Source organism: Giraffa tippelskirchi, chromosome 11 (assembly GCF_054371585.1).
Source record: "Giraffa tippelskirchi isolate mGirTip1 chromosome 11, T2T-mGirTip1v1.2.pri, whole genome shotgun sequence".
NCBI classification, from domain to species: Eukaryota; Metazoa; Chordata; class Mammalia; order Artiodactyla; family Giraffidae; genus Giraffa; species Giraffa tippelskirchi.
Genome location: NC_137285.1, coordinates 110,579,721 through 110,605,289, shown reverse-complemented (window position 1 = coordinate 110,605,289; position 25,569 = coordinate 110,579,721). Strand labels below are relative to the sequence as shown.

At 35.2% G+C, this 25,569-nt stretch overlaps 1 protein-coding gene and 1 long non-coding RNA gene across 10 annotated transcripts in view; one reads left to right on the top strand and one right to left on the bottom strand.

Annotated features, from left to right (window-relative positions):
• The window catches only part of SOX6 (SRY-box transcription factor 6), a 671,664-nt gene that overhangs the window by 511,995 nt on the left and 134,100 nt on the right, over positions 1 to 25,569 (bottom strand). For 8 of the 9 annotated variants that reach the window (XM_081541528.1, XM_081541535.1, XM_081541546.1 and 5 more), the window contains exon 2: positions 20,995 to 21,067. The gene's annotated coding sequence lies outside the window, so the exon portion shown is untranslated. Of the gene's footprint in view, positions 1 to 440; positions 523 to 20,994; positions 21,068 to 25,569 lie in introns of all 9 variants that reach the window. The other variant, XM_081541518.1, reaches the window with a different exon arrangement.
• Positions 1 to 25,569, top strand: part of LOC145526256 (uncharacterized) — a 92,965-nt gene that overhangs the window by 53,209 nt on the left and 14,187 nt on the right. The window lies entirely within an intron of this gene.

Sequence of the window (25,569 nt, the reverse complement as noted above, 5' to 3'; positions counted from 1 at the left end):
ATTTTTTAAAAGTCAAAAGTTTCTAAACTTTACTCTGTACCTTACATTATATGATTTCCATAATGGGAAATTGACAACTGATTTTATTCTTAAAACAAATAATTTAAAAGAATACAAGCGGTTTCCAGACTTGGCAAACTTTAGAATTTCTAATAGTCATCTTTCCAATCTTTCATTCAGTAGATATATTCCCTATAAATAGAAACATTTCTGAAAAATATTGAACTGTGGTTGTAAAATTGTTTCATTTGTATGTAAAGTTAGCCAATAATTCCAATAGTTATAAACATAAGTTAAAACTAGAAGATGCAAAGAAACTAGGTGTTAAAGTTACCTAAGGTCTTAAGATTAGACCACAAAAATACAATTCAATCCTCATTTGCCATGGAAATAGGAAATAAATGGGAACATTAGTTATACTCATAAATTATATATTATACCTGGGCTCTTATACAAAGTGATGAGGGGTCACAAAGTCCTTCTTGAAGCATTTCTCTTTCCTCATCAGAAGATATAGAAAGTCTAAAAAGAAGAAACTAATAGTTATCGGACCCACTATCTGCCAGACATAAAATAAATTTATTCTATGCATCATATAATCTTCCCAACAACCACACCCATTTTACAGATGAAGGAACTGAGTCTCAGATAAGCTAAGCAATTTTACAGAATTACACCAAGTGGCAGAGATAAGAGTGAAGCCCTAGTGAACCCAGCTCCAAGGTCCATTTGTTCCTTCTATTATGGTTATTTATTGCCCATAGTATTTTTTGTATTTTTGCTGTTCTGTACTATCTAAGATTTCTTTTTGTTTCTCAGTTAATCTATTCCTACCACCTCCTTCCAAGGTCCACTTATTTCAAAAAGTATAGTGTTCTCTCAGCACTTTGTTTAAAAGCCTCTATTATAACAATTCAAGTTATACTGATTCACACAATACATATTTATGTAATGCTACCAGTGTTATTGTCTATATTCAGCAAGGTGCTTAAGGTTTCACAAAATGGTTTCATTGACACACTATAATAAAACTCTCTTACTCTCCATTCTATATTCCTCTAGCCTCTCTCACCTTCATAATAACTTTAGTAGTAGAAGTATTTACTAGTGTTATTATCATTATCATTATTACATATCATCAGCTTCAACCAGCCACCTTTTGCTTTCATGCTGCTCTCTGGAACTCTCCACTTTCATTCTGCTCAAATGTTCTCATACCACTAAACCTTCCTAATCAACCTTCCTTCTCTTTCCTTCCTAATCAAGAATTCTACTCTTAAATATTTCCTAGAAGATGTAAGATACTCTCAATGATTCATTTATGCAACAAAAGCTAAGCATTTACTATATGCTGGAAACTAAGAATAGGTAAATAAGATAGACCTCATTTGTCTAAGAACTTAAAATCTACAACAAACTACAAATAAGTAAACCAAAATTTATAATGTAGATCCATGTCATAATGAAAGTATATTTAAAAAGTGATATGAGTACAAAGAATAAAGAGTAACATTCATCTGGAAGGCTTCATAGAGAAGGTGGTATATAAAGTTAAGTTTCATTATTGAACAGGATGCAGGTGGAGAAATGACAATAGTAATGATCAATTACTGAGTACTTTTTATGTGTGAAGCACTCAATATACTGAATGTTTAATATATATCATATATTCATTCACATATGTGGAGGCTTCTGTCCCTGACAAAGATGGACTAAAAGGGACTAGATTTACCCTTCTGGGTTAAACAACTAGAAAAAAAAACTGGATGAAATACATAAAAACGACAGTTTTCAGAAACTAGGCATCAAGCAATGAAGAACAGTGATTCCTGAGAAAGGAAAAACAAATGAGGTCTTCCCTACAGTTGCCCCAGGTTACTGCCTCAAGAAAGAAATTACTAACTGCAGTATACAGAGGCAGAGCCCAATGGTCTAAGAAAATGAAGCTGGGAGTCTAGCGAGGCCAAGGTGGATATAGTTGATAAGGCAGAGTAGCAGCAGCAAAAGAGGAGAGGGGCCTGCACACAGACTTCCAGAGGTCTGGAACAGAATCCCTCACAATTACTGATAAGCACACATGTGTGAGGAAACCAACCAAGGCTAGAAAAATATATAATCAATCCCCAGAGCTCAAAGAGTATTGCCTCAGCATTGTAGAAACTTAGCCCTACACTAAAGAAGGCACTGGTTCCAACTGACAGTGATTATAAGCAAGTACTGAAAGGATGAAACTGTTTCCAAGTGTATTAACTACATACCAGAAAAAAATACAAAAATATTTATAGAAATACTGAAAGATTCAGGACTTGACAAGGTAAAATTTACACAATTTCTGGCATCCATTAAAATATCATCAGTATGAAAAGAAGCAGAAAAATACAACTCATTATGAAGAGAAAAAGCAATGAATTGAAATTTATCCAGAAATGACACAGATGATAGAATTAGTATACAGATATTAAAATAGTTATTAGTTGCATCTTATTTGTACATGAAGCTAAAATAAATACTAAACATACTAAGTAGAGATCTTGAATATATAATAAAGACTCAACTGTAACTTCTAGATATAAAAGAAATACAATGTCTGGGATGAAAAATCATGGGAGTAGAATTAAAAGCAGATTCAACACTGAAGGACAAAGACAAGCGAACTTCAAGACTTATCTACAGAAACAATCTAAAATGAAACTGAATTCAAGGTGAAAAAAAAAATGTGAACAGAATCAGTGAACTGAAGAACAACCTCAAGCCTCCTAAAACATGTGTAATTGGATTCCACAGAGAACAGGAGTGAATTAAAAGTTCTGAAGTAATAATGGCCGAAAATTTTTCAGATGTGACAAAAACAACAAACCTACAAATACCAGAATCTCGAAAAATCCAAGCTCAACAAATATTAAGAAAACTACACTAAGGCACATAGTAATAATGTTGCTTACAATCAATGATAAAGAGAAAATCTGAGAAGCAGCCAGAGGAAATGACACACCGTACACACAGAAACATCATAAAAATCTCAGCAGACAGCATTTTGAAAATAGTATAAGCTAAAAGAAAATGGATCAATATTTTTAAAGTATTGAACCACAAAAAGTTAATCTAATAGTCTATAGTTAGCAAAATAAAGGCTTTTCATGAATATAAAAGGTGATAAAAATTCACCATCTCACCAGCAGACATATCCTACACGAAATATTAAAGAGGTCTTTCAAGCAGAAGGTAATTGACAGAAATCTGAATCTACGCAAAGAAAAAAAAGAACACAATGTGGTAAACATCTGGGTAAATACGAAAGACTTTATTTTTTTAATATCTTTAAAATATTGACTATTCAAAACAAAAATAACTATCTTTAGATTTATAACATATGTAGAAGTAATACGTAAGACAATGATTGCACAGAGAAATCTTTTCTTAGCCTTTTGACTAAAATCAAATGTAATAGTTGCACAGAGGCTAGGAAGGAAAAATGGAAGTATGCTATTACAAGATTCTCATCCTGTGTGTCCTGTGAGATATTACTTGAGGTAAGACTGTGATAAGTTGTATAGGATTGCTATAAATACTAAAGCAACTACTAAAATACAATAACACAAAACAAAATGGAATTAATAAGCCAATAAGGGATTTTAAATGAAATTTAAAATTTTTAATAAATTAAAAAAAAAAAAACAAGAAAAGGGGGAAAGGTGATGATGACAGGTGGCACAAATAAGAAACAAAGGTATATCTTATACTTAAACTCAACCATGTCAATAGTCACATTAAATGTAAATAAACACCCAAATTAAAAGGGAGAGATTGTCATACTGGATAAAAAGCAAGACTCAACTGCATTGAGGCTATACAAAATCCATTTTTTAAATGAAGACACAATATTATAAAAGTAAAAGAATGGAAAATACATCCCATGTTACCACTAATAAAAAGAAAGCTGCTGTGGCTATAAGACAAAGCGTATTTCAAAGCAAAGAATATTACTATGGATAAAGGGATTCTTATACAATGATAATGGAGTATATTCATTAGGAGGCCATAATGACTCTAAAAGTGTATCCACCTAATAGAGCTTCAAAATACAAGGAAGAAAAACTAATAAAATGTCAGGAAGAAGTTTCATCAGAGTTCTCAGAATCTCTCTCCCTGCATTAATGATAGAACACATAAACCAAAAAAATCAGTAAGGATATTGAAGACTGGGGCAACACTTACAACCAGCTTTATCTACTTTACATTAATAGAATTTGCCAACCAACAAAAAAACTAGGAATTCAGCAACAGAAAGACAGCTGGAAAATATAAAAATATTAGAAAATAACACTTCTAAATGACACAGAAATCAAAGAAGAAATCAAAAGGGAAACTAGAAAGTCTTTTGAATAGAATAAAAATGTAAATAGCACATATTAAAATTTATGAAACACGGCTAAAGCGTTACTTAGAAATAAATTTCATAGCACTAAAACCCATATTGAAAAAGGGGGGGTCTCAAATCAGTGATCTCAGCTTTTACCTTAAGAAACTAGAAAAATAAGACCAACTGAAACCTAAAATATGAAGAAAAAAATGAAATAATAAGACCAGAAACAGAAATCAACAAAATAGAAGACAGGAAAGCAATATTATGTTTGCTGTTATATTTACATTCTCCTATCATAAATGAGAGCTAACATCACTATATATTCATAAAGTGCATAACTTAGATGAGACAGATAACCTAAATAGCCCTATATCTATTTTTAAAAATTGAATTTGTAGTTAAAAAGCTTCCCAGAAAGAAAACTCCAAGCCCAGATGGTTTCGTTAGTGAAGTCTTTCACGTATTTAAAAAATAATAATACCTATTGTACACAAACTCTTCCAGAAAACTGAATAGAAGGTAACACTTCCCATCTCATTCTATGAGGCTACAGCAATCAAGTAATCAAGATAATAGCATAAAAAAACAGACAAATAGATCAATGGAACAGAGTAGAGACTCCAGAAATAAACCTCTACATGTATGGTCAATATATTTTCAACAAAAGTGCCAAGGCAATTTAATGGGGAAAAAGAAAACTTTTTCAGACAATGGCACTAGAAAACTTGGATAGCCATAAGCAAAAATATAAACCTGAAATCGCATCTCACCCTATTACAAAAATAAACTCAAAACAAATCATAGACCTAAATTAAAATCTAAAACTATAAAACTTCTAATGAAATGCTTAGAAAAAAAATCTTAGCAACCTTGGGTTTTGCAAAAATTTCTCAAATGTGACACAGAAAGTATGAAATACAAAAGAGAAGCAATAATTGGACTTTATCAAAATTTAAAACACTGGCTCTTCAAGAGACACTTAAGAGGCAGGCCACAGACCAGTAAAAAATATACACAAAACATGTATCTGACAAATACCTCATATTTTTTAAAAAATTAAAAAGCTATTACAACTCAATAAAAAAAGACAATCCCAATTTAAAAAAAGAAAAGAACAGCAAAAGATTTAAAAGACACTTCAGTAAAGTAGATACATGGATGACAAAAAGGCACGTGAAGATGTTGAGCATCATCTGCCATTAGGAAAATAAAAATTAAAATCACAGTGAATCACCTACTACAAACCACTTGAATAGCTAAAACTGAAGACTAAACATACAAAGTGTTAAGAATGTGGGACAGCTGGAACTCTTACACATTGCTAGTAGGAATGTCAAATGGTAAACCACTTTGGAAAAATCAGCAGTTCTTATAAAGTTAAACATGCACCTATGTAACCTAGTCATTCCATTCTTTGGTATTTACCCAAAAGAAATGAAGAAACATGTCTACCTAAAGACAAATGTTCAAAGCAGCTTCATTTGTAAGGGTCAAAAACTAGAAAGAACCTAAATGGATAATCAAATTGTGGTATCTACTTACAACGAAATACTAATCCTCAATTTTAAAAATAAGTTATTGACATGCACATGAGTGAATCTCAAAATAATCATGCTGAATGAAAGAAACTAGACCAAAAAATTGTATATAACATATGATTCCACTTACATAAAACAAAACTTTTAATGCAATCTATCATGGCAACAGACCAGTGATTGCCTAGTCAGTCAGTCAGTTCAGTCACTCAGTTGTGTCCGACTCTTTGCGATCCCATGAACCGCAGCACACCAGGCCTCCCTGTCCATCACCAACTCCCGGAGTCTACACAAACCCATGTCCATCGAGTTGATGATGCCACCCAGCCATCTCATCCTCTGTCGTCCCCTTCTCCTCCTGCCCTCAATCTTTCCCAGCATCAGGGTCTTTTTAAATGAGTCAGTTCTTCGCATCAGGTGGCCAAAGTATTGGCGTTTCAGCTTCAACATCAGTCCTTCCAATGAACACCCAGGACTGATCTCCTTTAGGATGGACTGGTTGGATCTCCTTGCAGTCCAAGGGACTCTCAAGAGTCTTCTCCAACACCACAGTTCAAAAGCATCAATTCTTTGGCACTCAGCTTTCTTTATGACCAACCTAGACAGCATATTAAAAAGCAGAGACATTACTTTGCCAACAAAGGTCCATCTAATCAAGGCTATGGTTTTTCCAGTGGTCATGTATGGATGTGAGAGTTGGAGTATAAAGAAAGCTGAGTGCCGAAGAATTGATTGCCTAGGGATGAGGCTGAAAACAGATCAAGGAGGGGTAGAATAAGGGACTCTGAAGGGGCATTAAGAAACCATTAGGATTATGTATATGTAAATTATCTTGACTGTGGAAATGACTTGACTGGTGTATACATATATCAAAACATCAAATTATACTCTAAATATATGAAGTTTATTATATGCCAATTATATCTAAATAAAACTGTTTAAAAAAAAACATGCAGTAGGTAATATTCTCACTTTACAGATGAGTATGCTAAGGTTCCAAGAGGTTACATGATTTGCCTAAGATCACAGCTAGTACACAGCAGTATCCAGGGGTAGCAGGAATTCCACACGGTATATTTTTAAACTAATACATAGTATCTACTACAGTTCTGATTCACAGAAGGCACTCAAAAGTTGTTTTGGAGTTTTACAATATGAAGACATATAAAAAGCTTAAGATGTGGAAAAGTAACAGACTTTAACTTTCCCATAGGATACATAAATTTTTAAGATTTTTAACCCAAAATATCTCAATTGATAGAATGTAAGAGGGTGTTTCTGTAATTCATTCAAAAAGCATTTCACTGAAACCTATTAGGCAATACATAAAATGAACAGCTTGATAGGTACAAGTGAGACAGAAACTTAAGTCATACACAGGCTATGAAAGAGTGCCCTTTGATGACAAACTGGCAAGGGGCTCGGTGTGTCAGCAGGCTAAGGTACATACAGTTCATACAGCTGAATGCATTTGCACGGAGAAGAACAACTCCTTCAGTTCTCCCAGGAGAAATACTGGGCAAAACATCTCCTAGAGAGGAATTACTAGGTTTTGTAACAGTTACTTTTTTCCTTTTATATATATATATATATATGTATATTTCATCTCTTCCTATAATAGATTATAAATTCCTGATGACTAGCTCTTCATTCACCATTTTAAATTCCACCTCATGTCCAGAAGGGTCCTGAATTCATATTCTTATTGAGTGAATGAATAAATGAATTAATGCCTGTTAGTGTTAGTCTGCAGAGAAGGCAATTGGCACCCCACTCCAGTACTTTTGCCTGGAAAATCCCATGGACGGAGGAGCCTGGTAGGCTACAGTTGGACACTAATGAGTGACTTCACTTTCACTTTTCACTTTCATTCATTGGAGAAGGAAATGGCAACCCACTCCAGTGTTCTTGCCTGGAGAAACCCAGGGACAGGGGAGCCTGGTGGGCTGCCGTCTATGGAGTCGTACAGAGTTGGACAAGACTGAAGCAACTTAGCAGCAGCAGCAGCAGTGTTAGTCTGAATGATGGGGTAGGTAATGAGAATGATAAGAATCCTTCTCAAAGTCAACTTGACTTTATTTCATTTTCTTGAAAAAGTTTATTTTAAAAATCTTACTTCAGTGTCTTTTCTTAGTCATGAATGTATTTTCCTACACTATTTCCTTTTCCCTTGAAAGAGACAAGTAAAAAGGACCTATACCCAAAGCATAATATTTCCTTTGACTATACCTTCTGTGGAGGACAGAATGTAGCAATATAACAAGGGAGTCGTAGTCATCATTTTATCTGCTGCTGCTGCTGCTAAGTCGCTTCAGTCGTGTCTGATTCTGTGCGACCCCATAGACGGCAGCCCACCAGGCTCTGCCGTCCCTGGGATTCTCCAGGCAAGAATACTGGAGTGGGTTGCCAGTTCCTTCTCCAGTGCATGAAAGGGAAAAGTGAAAGTGAAGTCGCTCAGTCGTGTCCGACTCTTAGCGACCCCATGGACTGTAGCCTACCAGGCTCCTCCGTCCATGGGATTTTCCAGGCAAGAGTACTGGAGTGGGGTGCCATTGCCTTCTCCGTCATTTTATCTGAGAGAGTTTTAAAAGTAACCAGACTCTGTGCACACCTGTTTTATTCCTCACAGATGTCATGTACTAATCCCCATGTGAAAGCCACCTGATAGGAATGCCATAATTCGCAGTATCTTCACTCTTCTCACTCATGGTAGCCAAGTTCTACTTTATGTCCCTGAAATCAACAAGGCCCTGCCCGTACACTTGACCTCCTAGTATTAACATCTTTTATGTTTAGGCTATGCCTTTAAATTTTCAAGTGATTTTATCTTTAAGTATATTCTCATTCATTTAAAAACACATCTTCCTTCCAGGCCTCCACGGGAAGAAAAAGTATCCTCAATTTTCAGTGAGGATATAACCAGTAAGATGCAAGGGATTTGAGCATTGACAAGAGATCATTAGCATGATATTTTCCCTCTGCCTTTTCAAAAATTCAGTGCTGAGAACAGGGAACAGGGAAAAGCAATGAGTAATTTTGACTCCTTTCTTTTCCTCATGCTCCCCATCAGATACAATCCAGCCGTCTTACTAACACCACATTAACAAAGTCTCTTCTTTCTAACATTCTGTTCTCAAAATACCTACTCTTGTTTAAACCTCCTACATCCTGCTTGAACTATCTTACAAGGTGTTTCCCTCAAGTCTTTTTTTTCCCCTTTAATCAACTCTACAAACTGCTGGCTGAACTAACTTCTCAAAAGCAAAGCTCTTGCCATACCTCTCAGCTATTTGGATTGATAGCTCTCTCAAATCTACCAAATGCCTTAGCTTACCATTATGTGCCACAATGATATAATCACACTAAATTTTCGAGCTTATGCATACCCTATACCTCAGTCAAACTGGACTTCTCATTATTCCGTATCCCATAATTCCCTGTTTCCTTCCATCTATCCGCTACCCAAGTTTGTGTTAGTTCTCTCACTACCAAGATGCACCTGTCTCTTCATCTCCTACTCCACTGATAAAATTCTATTCAACATTCAAAGAACATCAGAAAGTCTGCTCCCTAAATTAAGGTCCTTCTTCTTAAGGGGATTATCTTTAATTCTTTCGAACTCCCTAGAGAACAATTATTTTTTATTTAGGCATAGAGAATAACATATCTCCTCTGTTTGTCTCCTCTGCAATAATCAATGCAACTTACTTAACATTTATCAATCCCTCCTTTGAGCCACACACTGAGTTAGACACAAGGACACAAAAAAGAATAAGAAAGTTCAGTAATTATGTATAGATTCTAAGGTTCTTGATGGCAGAAACTCCATACAGTTGCATTTGTTTCCAATGCAGCATCTAATGTTCTGTTTTGAATACACTCAGTACCCAGTATATATTTATGGAGTTGAATTAATTTCCAACAGAAGCTAAACACTCTCCTTGGAAGAAAATATTTGCTACCAAGAAAAGGATTTACCATAACTGCAAAACAGATTTGTTGCTATTCAGTTACTCAGTCGTGTCTAATTCTTTGCAGCCCCATGAACTGCAGCACACCAGGCTTCCTGCACTTCACTATCTCCTGGCTGCTGCTGCTGCTAAGTCGCTTCAGTCGTGTCCAACTCTGTGCGACCCCAGAGACGGCAGCCCACCAGGCTCCCCTGTCCCTGGGATTCTCCAGGCAAGAATACTGGAGTGGGTTGCCATTTCCTTCTCCAATACATGAAAGGAAAAGTGAAAGTGAAGTTGCTCCATCAGGTCCGACTCTTCGCGATCCCATGGACTGCAGCCTACCAGGCTCCTCTGTCCATGGGATTTTCCAGGCAAGAGTACTATCTCCTGGAGTTTTCTCAAACTCATGTCCATTGAGTCCATGATGCCATCCAACCATCTCATCCTCTGTTGCCCCCTTCTCCTCCTGCCCTCAGTCTTTCCCAGCAACAGGTTCTTTTCCAGCGAGTCAGCTCTTCGCATCAGGTGGCCAAAGGACTGGAGCTTCAGCTTCAGCATCAGTCCTTCCAGTTAATATTCAAGGTTGATTTCTTTTAGGATTGACTGGTTTGATCTCCTTTAAAGAGTTTTCAGAGGGCAACTTGCACGTCACATTGACCACTGTTATACCATCTAATGTGAAGACTAATGTCTCAGATCACTCCTTACTAAGATACTAACTTGTAAGTAGGCCAGACTGCTTCAAATGATAGATTCTCAGATGGTCAGAGCTTCCAAGAAGCTTCACATCACAGAAATCTGTTTCTTATACCCTCCTTGGGAATTTATATAGGGCTCTTTAAGTTGACTTCAAGATTTAAATACCATTCAATATACTTGGGAGATACATAATTCCTGTTTGAAGTAACCACATCTATACAGCCTTAAAAATGTATGCTTTCAAGACTACACAGCGTAGCTGAAAGCCTAACTACAATGACACCTTTCCACACTAGGTGTAAAGAGATTAGGTGAATATTGCATTTACTCTCTACATTCTTACATTTCCTCCCATCCTGGAAAACAGATGGAAGGACATAATAAGGCTTTTTAAAAGATGACACTAGGAATAAAAGGAAAGGAAATAGTTGATAGTGTCATGCAAATACCAATGTTTAAACAAAAAAACTTCTTGACAATGATATTTGTAAAGGAAAAATTCAAGCAATAAAACTGAACTAAGTGGAAAGAGGTCACTACTGAATGACCAAACAAAGCCCCAGTGCCTAGCACTTGCCAAAATAGGAGCTCCTTGGGTTGGCCTGACTCCTCCCACAAGCTTTCTCTGATTAGAGTGACACACATCTTCTCAAGCAAAACACTCAGCAAGGCATGTAACTAACAATCACTCTGGCACAAGGATCGAAATTAAGGATCAATCTCAGAAGAGAAAGAAAGAAGCGCATTCTCTTTGTGTAGGAGGAACAAAACCCCAAAAATCTAGAATATGAAACCTATATTTCTGGAGAGAATTATTAGCATAGAATGGTTGCAATATTCCAACAGAATGATAAAAAGATGGGACAGCATTTTTCATGGCATTCAGTCTCAGGGTAAGATGTAAGAGGTCTCAGAACAAGATGTAAACAGGTTTGAAGTGCTCTAAGAACTTAGGGAAATTCTATCAGTTAAGGATATATAATCAAGAATAATATTCCAAATGAAGTGAAACCATGCTGATGTTCTAGAGTGGGAAAAGATGTGATCTGAAGTCAAATGAACTGTGTTTGAATCCCAGCTCTGCCTTTTTCTTCCTTTTATTCCTTCCATCTTTCCCTTATCTTTTGTTGTTGTCGCTCATTTGTTTATTTATTCAACAAATATCTATTAGGAACTTAGTATGTGTCACACACTGTGCTAGAAACTGGGTGTACAAGTTTGAACAAAATAGTCATGGTATCTGCCCTGACAGGGCTCATAGTTTAGTGAAGAAAATTATAAACATTAAATAAACATACAAAAACAAGATAATGACTATGAAGGTAAAAAATAAATCAGAATTTAGAGAAAACAACCAGGGGTTTGAGGGATTTGTTAAAAGGATTAAAGATAACAGGTAGAAGTGCTTTGCCCAAAGCCTAGAAAACACAGGTGTTCAACAACACATGGCTGTTTTTAACTTATCTCTGCCAAATACAGACACTTGATTCCTTCCCCTTCCTCTCTTGACAGAGAAACTGGGAAATGTTAGAGCACTGGTAGGTGCTGCTAGGGGACAGTGTCAGTCTGTTCAGTCTAGATACTGCAAACCAGCGCACAACCTGTCATTCTATCAGTGCTCTCTATAATCATAACTTTGACCAATCCACAACTTTCTTCCAGGAATGTCTGGATTTCATCTCCTGTTTAGTATCCTTGAGATAATTTGTAAATGTTTCCTTTTGGTTACATGGGATAGTTAACCCCCTCTAACCTTAAAGCAAACTATTCTCAAGAAACAACCCACATCAAGAACTGAGATGAATGCATCTTATGTGGAAGACTTGCCAGAAAAACACAACTAAGGACTTCCCTTCAGGTTGTAAGTACATGGTTGCACAGAATATCTCACTGCAGGAAGACTTTCTGAAAACTTAAAAGTTCTCCTTTTAGACCATGATATTCCTTTAAGATCTTGTTCTTAGTGAGCAAACACTCAACATGCCTTAAAATATGACAAATTTCACCTCAGGTTTAGTAAACTGCTGAGTCAATAAAGATTATAATTTCTTTTGAATGAGCATCACTTCACAATAGTAAAACTAATTCCAACAGTTCCTCAGTTTCTTTAACTGTATAAAATAAATGAGAGTGCTCTTAGTTCATATAAGAAACCCACTGAGGACTCTTTAGTCCTTAATCAAAAAGGTGACCTTGCATACAGCTTAAGGAACACATGCTAGGTATTATTTTACAGCTTGGCAAGCAGCATACATACTAATTGAAAAGAAACTATCTCTAATTGAAAGAAAGGATGGAGGGAAAGAAAGGAAAAGAGGAAAGGGATGTAGAAGGAGAAAGGAAAGGAAGATACATCACACTAAAAGTCACTACAGAAGTGTGATTTCAAAGAGTTTGCCAATGTCCAAAACTAGAAACATCATATACCATAATTGAAACCTACTTCATGTGATTCTTTGTCCTAGAAGATATAGGGAAGCTACTTGGTCATGGTTACCATGAGACCTTTCTAAAGGTCTCCTATGTAAAATACAGAGTGTGATACATAAATGATTATTTTCATATATATCTATAGTAACCTTTATCCAGATAAAGCAAAACTGTTCTCACTGTTTTTTCCCCCCCAGGGAGGTAGCTATTTCCTAAAATTCCTACTGTTGTCCTTAGAATGCACTGAACTGAAATCAATAAAACTGAAATAATTAGGGGGGAAAATAACTACAGAACCCCTTTTAAATTACTATTGTCAGATCCAAACAAATATTTCCACATCTTGAAAAATCAGTCCTCAAATCCATTTTATGATTTTACAAAAATCTCCTACTTCAGTCATTTCCTATTTCGCTAATTTCTCTCCTTTTGTCTCTTCTTCTCAATTACTGCAGTAAAATTGGAGGGAAGGATATTTTTTCCATTTGTTCAACCATATCTTCTCCTCAGAAAGGTCCAGACCCTCAAAGTTTTTTGAAACTCAGCTCTCTAGTTTATACCCACATTTTCCATGCTTTACTGTCTCAGCTTTCCCCCAGATATTGCCTTGCAGCTATCTATTCTGTGACTTCAAGTCCAAGAAAAAATTCTCTGTAACTAGTCACAAAATCAACAGCGGCTTCCACACACTGCCACTACGAGGGACAAAGCCCAGAATCTTCTAAAGTTGTCAACCATTCAATGAATGTGCACTTGATACTTGCTATATCAGGTATCAAATTATGTGCAACAATCTCACCTTAACACATTCTAATTGATGATCCTATATATATATATATATATATATAATAATTGGAAGAAAAATTACATTCACAAGAGAACAGCATCTGTATTTCTTCTGTACTGCGGTCAGTGAAACTCAGAACACCAGTGGTAATAATTGAAACGAAGTCATAGGCTTGTTACCAGCTGCCATAGCTTTAAGAAAAAAATAATCTACAGTCTGCCTAATGTAGACAGTTATAGGGATATAGACTTGGATCCCATTGATGCTAATGCTTAATTATCTACTATAGATGGGTCAAAAAGGTAAAAATAATAATTAAGTGTCCAACATACCGTTTTGTTTTATTTGTGCTTTCCAAAGGTATAAAAGAGCCCAAAGGCGAAATAAAAATAGAAAATCTGCTTTTATTAATGAATTCATTCACTTAAGCTTATATAAAACTGTGTGAGCTGGTAAGAAAGAGAAAGAACTAACTCCAGTAAGTCTGTATTCAAAGAAAACTCCATCCACATAAACTCTCCATAACAAACCAATTTTTAAATCCTTAGGTTAGTGATCTTTTTTCCCCTTGAAAGTACTTGCCAAGCAAATAATGATACAAACAAGAATTTTATCATGTGGATAGACTTTTTGACTGATTAAACATCAAGGATAAGTCTTTTTTGCCGGTCATTGATGGGAAATAATGCTTAGGAAATTAACCTTTTTACATAATAATTGCCTTGCATCTTTGAAAAACTCCAGTAAGAAATACGTAGAGAGAGAGGCAGAGAACAGAGCAAAAGGAAAAGAGAGACGAAGGAAGGGAGAAAGAGAATGCAGAAAATGTTTTTTTATCTTTACTGGAAATATTTCACTCACATTTTAATCGTTGGAACTAGCAAAAATTTGGTGAAATGACAAGCATTTATACCCATACTCCATGATAACATAAAACATATATTTCAGATAAAACTATGTGCTGAAAGTTATATATAGAGACAAAAGTACAACAAAATGCACTAGATTTGTTGATTATTCAATCCTTACAAACTGAGTAGTTGCTAAAATATTTCTAAATGCTTGAGTAAATTGGTGGTTTTATTTTTTCCTGAATTATAAACATGACAATATTTCACGTTTTAAAGATTATTGTATACAGAATAATAGCTAGTACTAATCTGTGCATAATTAGTACATTTATAGACACTCCCTTGCTTCTCTGTATTTGAGACCACCACTCAGTCCAAATTATGGCTTTATTTCCCCTTCTCCATATGTATTTAATTCCTGTAGATATTAACAAAGTATGCGCAAGAATATTGGAAGATGATAAAACCTACCCTCTTGGTTATAAACAAGTTCAGGAAGCAGCTTTTGGGGGGAATATTCAAATTTATTAGCTGTTCTTAGCAAACTGCCCTCAAGCCCCACATTGTTTCCAATCTCAAGTTAAGAAGAATTTTTCTCCAATGGGCACTGAATCACTTTAATGTTGACTCTTGTGCAGCTCTACTCCACCTTCAAATGTAGCCAGTAAATTCAGCTTTACTACAGTTCTATAAAAATGTGAAAGAACCATAATAGCATCTAAAAAAGAGCTGTTGGCACTATATTAGTTTAGAGAAAACACTAAACTGAATACTAATGCAAAATTTAATGATAGTTTGCCTAGTTGCCAAAAGAGTTACAATAATTATTTTGCCATAATGTAAAATTATCTTGAAGGCATCTGAGAATATCACTGTGTAAGATATAGAAAAAGTCCCCAAAGTGTCATTGTTCTCATGAGGTTTTTCAATGTAAATAAATCATTGACATATTATCTTCACTGAAACACTGTCCTCTGATTAGAGGATTGCCTTAATGAGTGCAGAAACATTATAAAGAGACCACTTTGCTTCTACTAAAGAAGTCAGCTTCCTTGATTGACATCCAGTATGGATCCACCTCACCCCAAATTCCACTTTACAGTGAATACCGTGATTGTGAGGTTCCAATAAAACATTCAAACAGAATCAATACAATTTTACTTCCCTTTTCCCTTATTATCACAACCAAGTTTTTAGAGTTGCAAAGGAAACCAAGATCAAATTTAGATACGTTGTTTGAAATTAGCAAAGATGAAACACTTCAGTGCCAGACAAAAGCCCTGATTTTAAGAGTAGGTTTTTGCCTTCCCTGAAATGCCTAGCTCAGGCAGTGTATTTTTATGACTGCAGATATTGGCATGTTTCACATTTAAGATTATGACACACCAACTTATTTTGAAATTTTTAAAATCCTCCACTGCACATGTTTCAAGTGCTTCATGACTATCACTGATAATTGAGCAATTAACTCAAAATTACCAAATGTGCTGTGATGGCACAATATGTAGTAAGTAACATGAAAAAATAAAGAGCAAAGGAACTTAGTACAGTGAAAAAAATTAATAAAGGGTAAAATAGGCCATAGTAATAATAATAATAGTACTGAGTAAGTTTTAATGGTCCCAGGTCTTAGTAGTTTAATGGTGCCAGTAAAATGGTTCAATGAAATAAGTCCAGAATATTACTAATTTTTAGAGCAGTTTATTCTGGTGCTACAAGAAGGAAGTTTCTTTCTAAGTGGTCTTGTGTAATAAATACACAGGGATTAGTCCAAAAAGTAAGTGTGGGAGTTTCATTAGACAAAAAGGACAAAACAATCAGGTTAAAAATCCTGACAGGCAGATTGTTAAGAAACACAAACTTGCAAAAAAATAGATGCAAAGTCTTCCTTTAAGATAGACAAACTAAAACTCTAGGGCTAAAGATGATTCAAGAAGTCATCAAGCTATTGTGAACATGTTTGCAAATCAAAAATTAAGATACATGGCTTGATATCAAGAGGAAGGATGAAACTCAGCTATACTAGAAAATTCAGAATACCTCTTCACTGTTCATCTCATCAAGGTCTCTAAAACTGGGCTTTTCTGGCTAAAACCATAGTATGACCATGAAGAGTAGTTCTTTAGTACTTAAATATAGCCAGTGAAGCAAATTCCATAAACCTAAATCCTACCTTATTTCGGTGGCAGGCCATCTTAAAAGTTTGCAAGAAAAACCAACAATTTAGAAAGTCAGAAAGTGAAAAGAGATTCAAAGTACAGCAAATATAAGGACACTATTTAAAAACCTTTTTTTCTCAAAATTCCATCAATATTGTTCCAAAACACCACTAGGAGATTAAAAATAGACCAGGCTGTCCTTTCAGGTATAAACTAGAAACAGAAAGTGGAGAGAATAGAAAGAACAAGTATCTGAGGGCACCAGTATATAAAATTTAAAAGCTTAAAATGTAATGGATATACACATTCAAATTAGCACACTGCTTTCAATTAAAGTAGATTTCTGGCCACAGTTCACAGATGTATAGTAGCTGTATGTATTAATGTAGATACTCCAAATGTCAGTGTATCTCTAATTAACATGAGCACACAACTGTAAAACTGAGAAGGCACAATTTTAAATTCCTTACATTCCTGGCATTAATGCTTTCATGGGGCAGCTCCCGTTGTCATGGAAAATGGCATTCAAGCCCTATTTGTGGATTTTCACAGCTCATCTTTTTTATTTACCTGCTCTATGTCAAGATTAGCCTGGAATAATATTTTTAAAGATAATGCACTTAGACCTACTTGTCCTTAAAATCACAGATGTTCTCACTGAAGGAGCTTTGGTCTGGGCTATGCTCAGTTTGAAACAAATTTTTCTCCATTTTAAAATACCACAAAGAGATGATTTCATGATTTTTTTTGTTTGTTTCCTAAAAATCTATGCAATTCAAAAAAATTTCAGCTGAAACATAGCATGTGGAGTTTGGAAATAAGGGGATAGAAAAATGCCAGGGAGAAGCAAATGATCCAGGAACGTGAGGAAATAAAGTGGTAGAAGGCTCTCCACAATCTCCTCCCTGACTTACTCTACTTAAACTTTTCAAAAATATTTGTACAGCAACCAAGTAGAGACTGAGGTAGTGATCAAACAACAAGAGAAAGAGACCTACAATACTCTCTGAAAGAGGACAGATTGGTGTTATGGAAAAAGCACTAAATTTATACTGAATCCCTCAGTTTGAGTCCTGATACTTTGCAAAAATAAGGGTAATTCCTACTCACCTCAGAGTTTTATGAAATTTAGCCAATTAAAAGTCTGCAAAAGCAAGTGTTATACCAAATTAAGAAATTGTTGTTATTATTAACTGAAGCATGGAGCTAAACAATAATCATTTTTTATACTAGACAATAAAAGAATTTTGGATCTTGTTGATAGAGACCACAAACAGAGACAAATTTTATAAAAAGGGAGTTTGCTGGCAAATTTCTAAAAAGACTTGTGAATCTGAAAAAGCAGGTCTATCTCTGTTTTGTTGTTGTTGATGTTTTTAACCAATCATTAACATGCAAAACAAGGTCTTCTTATACAATGCCTACTTTGAGGAAAGGAAAAGGTGGTTTTATTTTTTAAAAAGAAAAAAAAAAAAAACTAGAATAAAATGCTTTCAGCTTCTGAAAAGATAACAATTTTCCTTCACAGTGTTTTCCTAATCAAACCTAGGTAGTAGAAATACGTAGGTAAGATTCCAATTGGTACTCACAGACACCTTTGGTGTGGTCTATTCATTATGGATGTGCAAAACAATATCCCACCTTTCTTATCTCACAGACCAGCTTCTGCACACCTTACTAAGAAACCTTCCCATAGCCATGAGGTATAGCTTTCTGTCTTAGATCATGAAGGAAATAAGCAGTTCCAAAACATGGAAATTAAAGTTCCTAAAAGAAGCCACTGTCACTGATCCAATTTGCTTGTTTTTAGGGTAAACTAAATAAATGTTTAGCTGCCTCAACATTCGGTTTAATTGGTAGACAGTTTCTGCAATAATTAAAAGGAAATGCAAGCATTCTGGATGCCATGTTAATTTTATTTGACTTATCTTAGTCATGATATCCTGCTACATTTCTTTAATAAGAAGTTTCCACAGTCGGAAGGGAGATGGCCCGTAACAAAGCTTGAGACCACTGACCAAAGAAACAACAAACTCCATAGCCTAAACTATTGTAGAGAAATTCTCAAGTCTGGAAAACAGTTACTTTAGGCATATGTGATTACTTCTGACTAATCTGACTAGAAGCCTTTTGAGTTTTCTTTTTAAGTTGAGCTCCAGAAATTACCATATGAAAACTATACCCACAGTGCGCCTTCTATTTTTAGCCTCTCTCCTTTGTTGTTATTTAGTCACTAAGTCTTTTCCGTCTCTTTTGCAACCCTGTGAACTGTAGCCCACCAGGCTTCTCTGTCCATAGGACTTCCCAGGCAAGAATACTGGAGTGGGTTGCCATTTCCTTATCCAGACGATCTTCCCAACCCAGGGATCAAACCCAATTCTCCTGCATTGGCAGGTGAATTCTTTACCACTGAGCCACCAGGAAAGCCCTCTCTCTTTGTTAGGTCACAAGAAAAAAATCTCAGCTAATTGGATCGCCTCTGTTCAAAGCTAGTCTATGTATATCTGGTTGGGGGATTGTAGGGGGAGGAGAAGCAAAAAATTCAGGAAACACAGCCTTGAGGTGATGAGAAATGTAAACTACATTTTAATTAAGGCCATCTTGGTTGAAATCCTGGTAATTATCTTATGTTTGCAGCATTAAAAAGTAATCATCCTAAAAACTTACTACAAGAAATAAATGACTGAATGATATGAGAAAAGGGAGAAAGGAGCTAAAAGAAAGGATAAAGCAACAATGACAGGATTTGTCAAATTTATTTTGACAAAGTTCAAAATTATTTCCCTCCACTCAGATTTCTAATAGGATAAGCTCATCTCCTTGGAATCATCCTTTTTCTCAAGAGCCCTTCAAAGATACTTTACATTTCTCCATCTTCTTTGCCTCCTAATCCTCACTATGATACCTTGCAGAAATTGAAAGCTTATATTTAATCCAAATGAACCATGGAGTTTAATATTTTGTGTTTTACATGAGAATTAAGTCTACAAATAATAAAATGTGAATTTATAGTCTCATAAAAACAGCATCTTATTCTTAAAGCATTAAAAATATACAAAATTTATTAAACTATATTAAATATTCACACCTAGTTTTTAAGATGGTTCAAAATACCTGCCCCAAATCAATGCTGCTACACTAAGAAAGATAAAACTGATTTCAAAGGAATTTTCACTGCTCTCCACCTTAAATACTGAATCACTTAAACTCTAATTTATAATATTACTTTTTTTCAAATACTTTCCTGGAAGTGTACTGCCTAAAACTCCTCTATAGGGGTACAGAGAAGTTTCCTCTGTCTTTGTTGTTTTCAAATGTAAAAAACACCTTAGATACCAATGGTTTACAACAATGTGCACATATAAATCTCTGGAGGAGGAAATGGCAACCCACTCCAGTATGCTTGCCTGTAAAATCCCATGAACAGAGGAACCTGGCGGGCTACAGTCCATGGGGTGGGAAAAAGTCAGACATGACTGAAGCAACTGAGCACACATATACACACACATACATCTTAAACTCAAATTACTTAAATATGGTCTTATATACATATGGACATTTTTAACATCTGTCACATACTCTAAACTACTTTTATATTAATAAATACATAACAGTTTAAAGTATTTTCATTGACCAAAGTTCAATTTTTTTTTCTTGAAATTGACCTTCTTTCCTGAGAAAAATTATCTTTGTTCTTCAAAATATCATTTAAAATATAATAGCATTTTGACGATGGTGAAGAAGGTAGGAATACTTCTATTCTGATATACATTATACATTCACTAAATGAGTCTTTGGTTCCTTAGTACATAATCTCCTCATGTACTGACAGCACTTTGAATTCTGTATCATCTCACATCTTTTCAATAAGCCAGGCTCGTAGCACTTTTCAAGTCCAGACAACCAGAAGTTATCAGGGAAAATTATTCATGTATATATAGACTAGCCCCTTTAAGTTAATCCATTCCTACAATTGAGTCCTATCTTCAAATAGTAAGATATTTATCCTTTCAGTCTACTTTAATTGGCCCTGCCATTGTGTTATTTCACTGAAAATCACAACAAATTGAGGATTTTTTTTTTTTTGCCAGCTGATATTCTTCTATCCTCCTTTTAAGGAAACACTTTAAAAGAACTAATAATACTTAAAAAACACTGTAACTGTTTCATTACACACAGAGAAGAGTAATAAGAATAACAAATGAACCAATACTTACAAATACGCACAAAAAAATCAGCCCCAGCACCCAGAAATCACTGGTAAATTGCTTTTGAATTCATGAAAGTGACCTGAAAGTTTAGAAAGAAAACGAAATAAAAAAGGATTAGTAAACTGTATTTACATGCTTTATTAAAGAATACATTCTGGCTACAAATTATACTAGTTTTAACTTGGGCAGTTGTCTACTCCAACAATTTTTTCCAAGATAACACCAAAAGAAACAGTTATTTCATTGTTTGTCACTGAAGAATACAACATCTCCATTATAGCTTTTGAAATATTGTCAGTAATAAAGTAGGTGTTTAAAAATATGAATAAGTAAAAACAAAAGCAAGAAAAAATTTAAGGCAATAAAGGCTTACAAGTTACATTTGAAAAACATGATTAATTTAGATCTGCAGTGAAAATGAATTAGCTTCACAGAAGATAACTTGGATATGTCCAACAGAACATAACTTGTAGGTAGAATAAATAAGAAAAGATGCAGTTTTAGTTCTACCTAAGATGTGGAATCCATTTAGATGCTTAGGCTATATACAAGGCATTCTGTATGAGCCACAATTCAATGCAAAATTCTTTTCCTTGCACACACTTTAGTTCTGGCTGAAGAGGTAACAGATGCAACTCAAACACACAGAGCTAGCCTTGTAAAAAGTTTTAACTAGCACAATGACTCACTTTATGCCTCTAAATATCTATGGTTTCCTCTCTCCAGAACCCCCATGCATTAGAAGGTAGTTTGGTAGTTTATTTTTATTGTTTGGTCTAAATACAGCACATTTTTGGTTCCATGAAAACAAAGAAACTTTGTTGCAAAAGCTGTGTTCTTTCCAAAATGTGAGGATGGCTATGAGTAGTGTTCAACTGAAAATAATAATGGAACTTGGGTTCCTAATTTAGGTCAGAAACTTTCCTAGACTCTGGGAATTGGTTTGATTCAATCCACATATTTTAAATTCAGCCAGTAAACATCTAGGTTAGTTAGCTAACCTAGATTTAAATCTAGGTTAGCTAACTAGATTTAAATAAAATTCATTTAGAAAAAAAAGTAAAGAAAAAAATGGATCTCATTCAACATCATTTATAGGAACTACTACTTCCAACACTGCATTTATAGCACAAATGGCCATAATAGATTATTGTTGTTGTTGCTGTTGTTCATCAGTCACTCAGTCATATCCCACTCTTTGCGACCCATGGACTCCAGCATGCCAGGCTTCCCCATCCTTCACTATCTCCCTGAGTTTGCTCAAACTCATGTCCATTGAGTTGATGATGGTATCCAACCATCTCATCCTCTGTTGCCCCATTCTCCTCCCACCCTCAATCATGGTAGATTACGTACTGGGATCTGGAATTAAGTCGAGATATGAAATAAATATACAATTCAGCCCTTCCCCAGCTCCTATAACATGGTTTTGCCTAAATGACCCATATAATTTATTCAATTTTCTAGTAAGGATTGATAAGTAATAAAGTCCTGGGCATTTAGTTAGCTTTAATATCCATGAGTAAGACATCCATTATATTTCCTCACCAGACATCCTCCTCTAGTAGGAAGTGATGATTCAGGCTTCCTCAATCCAGTTTCACCAGTTTCCAACAACTCATTATTTCTATGGTCACAAGAAGTACAGGAGAGTCTGCCCAGAGGAAGGTAGCTCTGTCAATTATTTTTGGTATTACACCCTTTCCCTCCTCACGGCTTTCTGATGTTTTGGGATTCAGGAGAGCAGTTTTAGGTGGGACACCACACAACCCTATGTGGACACACTCTGTGTACTAGTCAAAGCCAGAAAAGAATGCTGGTTCTGATATAAGCTATTCTCACATTTTATCCAACCCTGAATTATAAATTATAACTATTAAGTTATCCAAAAAATAAATCTCCAGCACAATGCTATATATCTAAAAGCCTAAATGTTGGAAGAACCCAAAAGGGTTCTTAAGCACTCACATATTTTTTAAAATGATCTCACCTGTGTTTCTAGCAACTATCCTAAAAAAGCATAGATTGGAATTATGCAACATACACAACACATCCCATTTCTTCATTTGCATTGAAACAATGAAGGACGAATAAAATGCACCCATAAAATATTGTGACTGACATGTCTCGCTTTTTGAATCACTGGACTCTTCAGTAGTTAAGATTTCTAACTCTGGAAATATTTTAAATTTAGAGTAAATCAGATTGCAGAGATTTAGGACAAATGACTTTTAACATGGGCTTCCCTGGTAGCTCAGTGGTAAAGAATCTGCCTGCCTGCCAGTGCAAGAGATGTAGATTGAATCCCTGGGGTTGGGAAGGTCCCTTGGAGAAGGAAATGGCAACCCACTTCAGAATTCTTGCCTGGGAAACTCCATGCACAGAGGAGCCAGGCACGCCACAGTCCATGGGGTCACAAAAGAGTCGAATTCAACTTAGTGAATAAACAACAACAATACTTTAACATATGTCAATATGAAATCAATAAATCTCATTTGTCATATCAGTCTAGTCTTGCTGCATATTTTAAAAGCAACTCTGAATCTCATTACCAACTGATTTATACCATGGATGAATTTTGTAGCAAACAAGTTAAAAAGTATAAACTTCAAAAATTACCAAGTTCATTATTATAAAAATAAATATTAAGTGAAGTAAGTCAGAGAAAGACAAAATACCATATGAGATCATTCATATGTGAAAACTAATTTTTAAAAATATAAAATGAACTTATTTACAAAACAGAAGCAGACTTACAGATTTGAGAACAAATTTAGGGTTACCAAAGGGGATTCCTAGGGGGAAGGGATAACTCAGGAGCTTGAATTGAACAAACACACAATACTTTCTGTAAGATAGATAACCAACAAGGGCCTACTATATAGTGCAGGAAATTCTACTCAATATCCTGTGACAACCTATATGAGAAAAGAATCTAAGGAAGAATGAATAAACATATATACATAACTGAATCACTTTGCTATGCAACTGAAACTAACACAAAATTGAAAATTAACAAAAAAAAGAAAGAAAATTAACTATACACCAATAAAATTTAAAAATAAACTTTAAAGCATACTTCCTTCTGTAGAGAATTTAGAAATAAGCAACATTTTATGATGAGCAAAGGGTTAAGAATTAACTCACAAGAATTAGTACACAATTTGAAGTAAGCTACTTATTTAAGAACTATTAATAGACTAGCTTAAGCTGAAAAAACATTTCCAGAGGTTTTTTCCAGTGGCCACTTTGGTCCTGAGGAACAGAAAAAAGTAAGAAGATAGAGATGGAAATACCATCTGTTCTGGAAAATCACAATCATTTAGTAAAATGAATCTTCAGAACGCCCAATCACCATGGATTATTCCATTCCTCTACTAGTTCATTCAGGCATTCAGCAAATAGTGATTATGAATAAAGATTGCACTGGACAATACAAACACAAATTTTGTAAATAAACAAAATTACACTGTCAACTAAAACTAATACAATGCTATATGTCAATTACATCTCAATTTACAAATAAATGTACTGAAAAGAAATAGAGGAAAACAATAGAATGGGAAAGACTACAGATCTCTTCAAGAAAATTAGAGATACCAAGGGAACATTTCATGCAAAGATGGGCACAATTAAGGACAGAAATGGTATGGACCTAACAGAAGAAGATATTAAGAAGAGGTGGCCAGAATACATGGAAGAACTATACAAAAAAGATGTTCATGACCCAGATAACCACGATGCTGTGATCACTCACCTAGAGCCAGACATCCTAGAATGTGAAGTCAAGTGGGCCTCAGGAAGCATCACAACGAACAAAGATAGAGAATGTGAAGGAATTGCTACTGAGCTATTCCAAATAATAACAGATGATGCTAAAAGTGCTGTACTTAATATGCCAGCTAATTTGGAAAACTCAGCAGTGACCAAAGGACTGGAAAAGGTCAGTTTTCATTCCAATCCCAAAGAAAGGCAATGCAAAAGAATGTTCAAATTACTGCACAATTTCTCTCATCTCACACGCTAGCAAAGTAATGCTCAAAATTCTTCAAGCCAGGCTTCAACAGTAAATGAACTGTGAACTTTCAGATGTTCGAGCTGGTTTTACAAAAGGCAGAGGAATCAGAGATCAAATTGCCAACACCCTCTAGATCATCAAAAAAGCAAGAGAGCTCCAGAAAAATTTCTACTTCAGCTTTATTGACTATGCCAAAGCCTTTGACTGTGAGGATCACAACAAATTGTGGAAAATTCTTCAAGAGATGGGAACACCAGACCACTGGAACTCCCTCCTGAGAAATCTGGATGCAGGTCAAGAAGCAACAGTTAGAACTGGACATGGAACAACAGACTGGTTCCAAATAGGAAAAGGAGTTCGTCAAGGCTATATATTGTCACCCTGCTTATTTAACTTATATGAAGAGTACATCATGAAAAACGCTAGGCTGGAGGAAGCACAAGCTGGAGTCAAGATTGCCAGGAGAAATATCAATAACCTCAGATATGCAGAAGACACCACCCTTATGTCAGAAAGTGAAGAATAGCGAGCCTCTTTATGAAAGTGAAAGAGGAGAGTGAAAA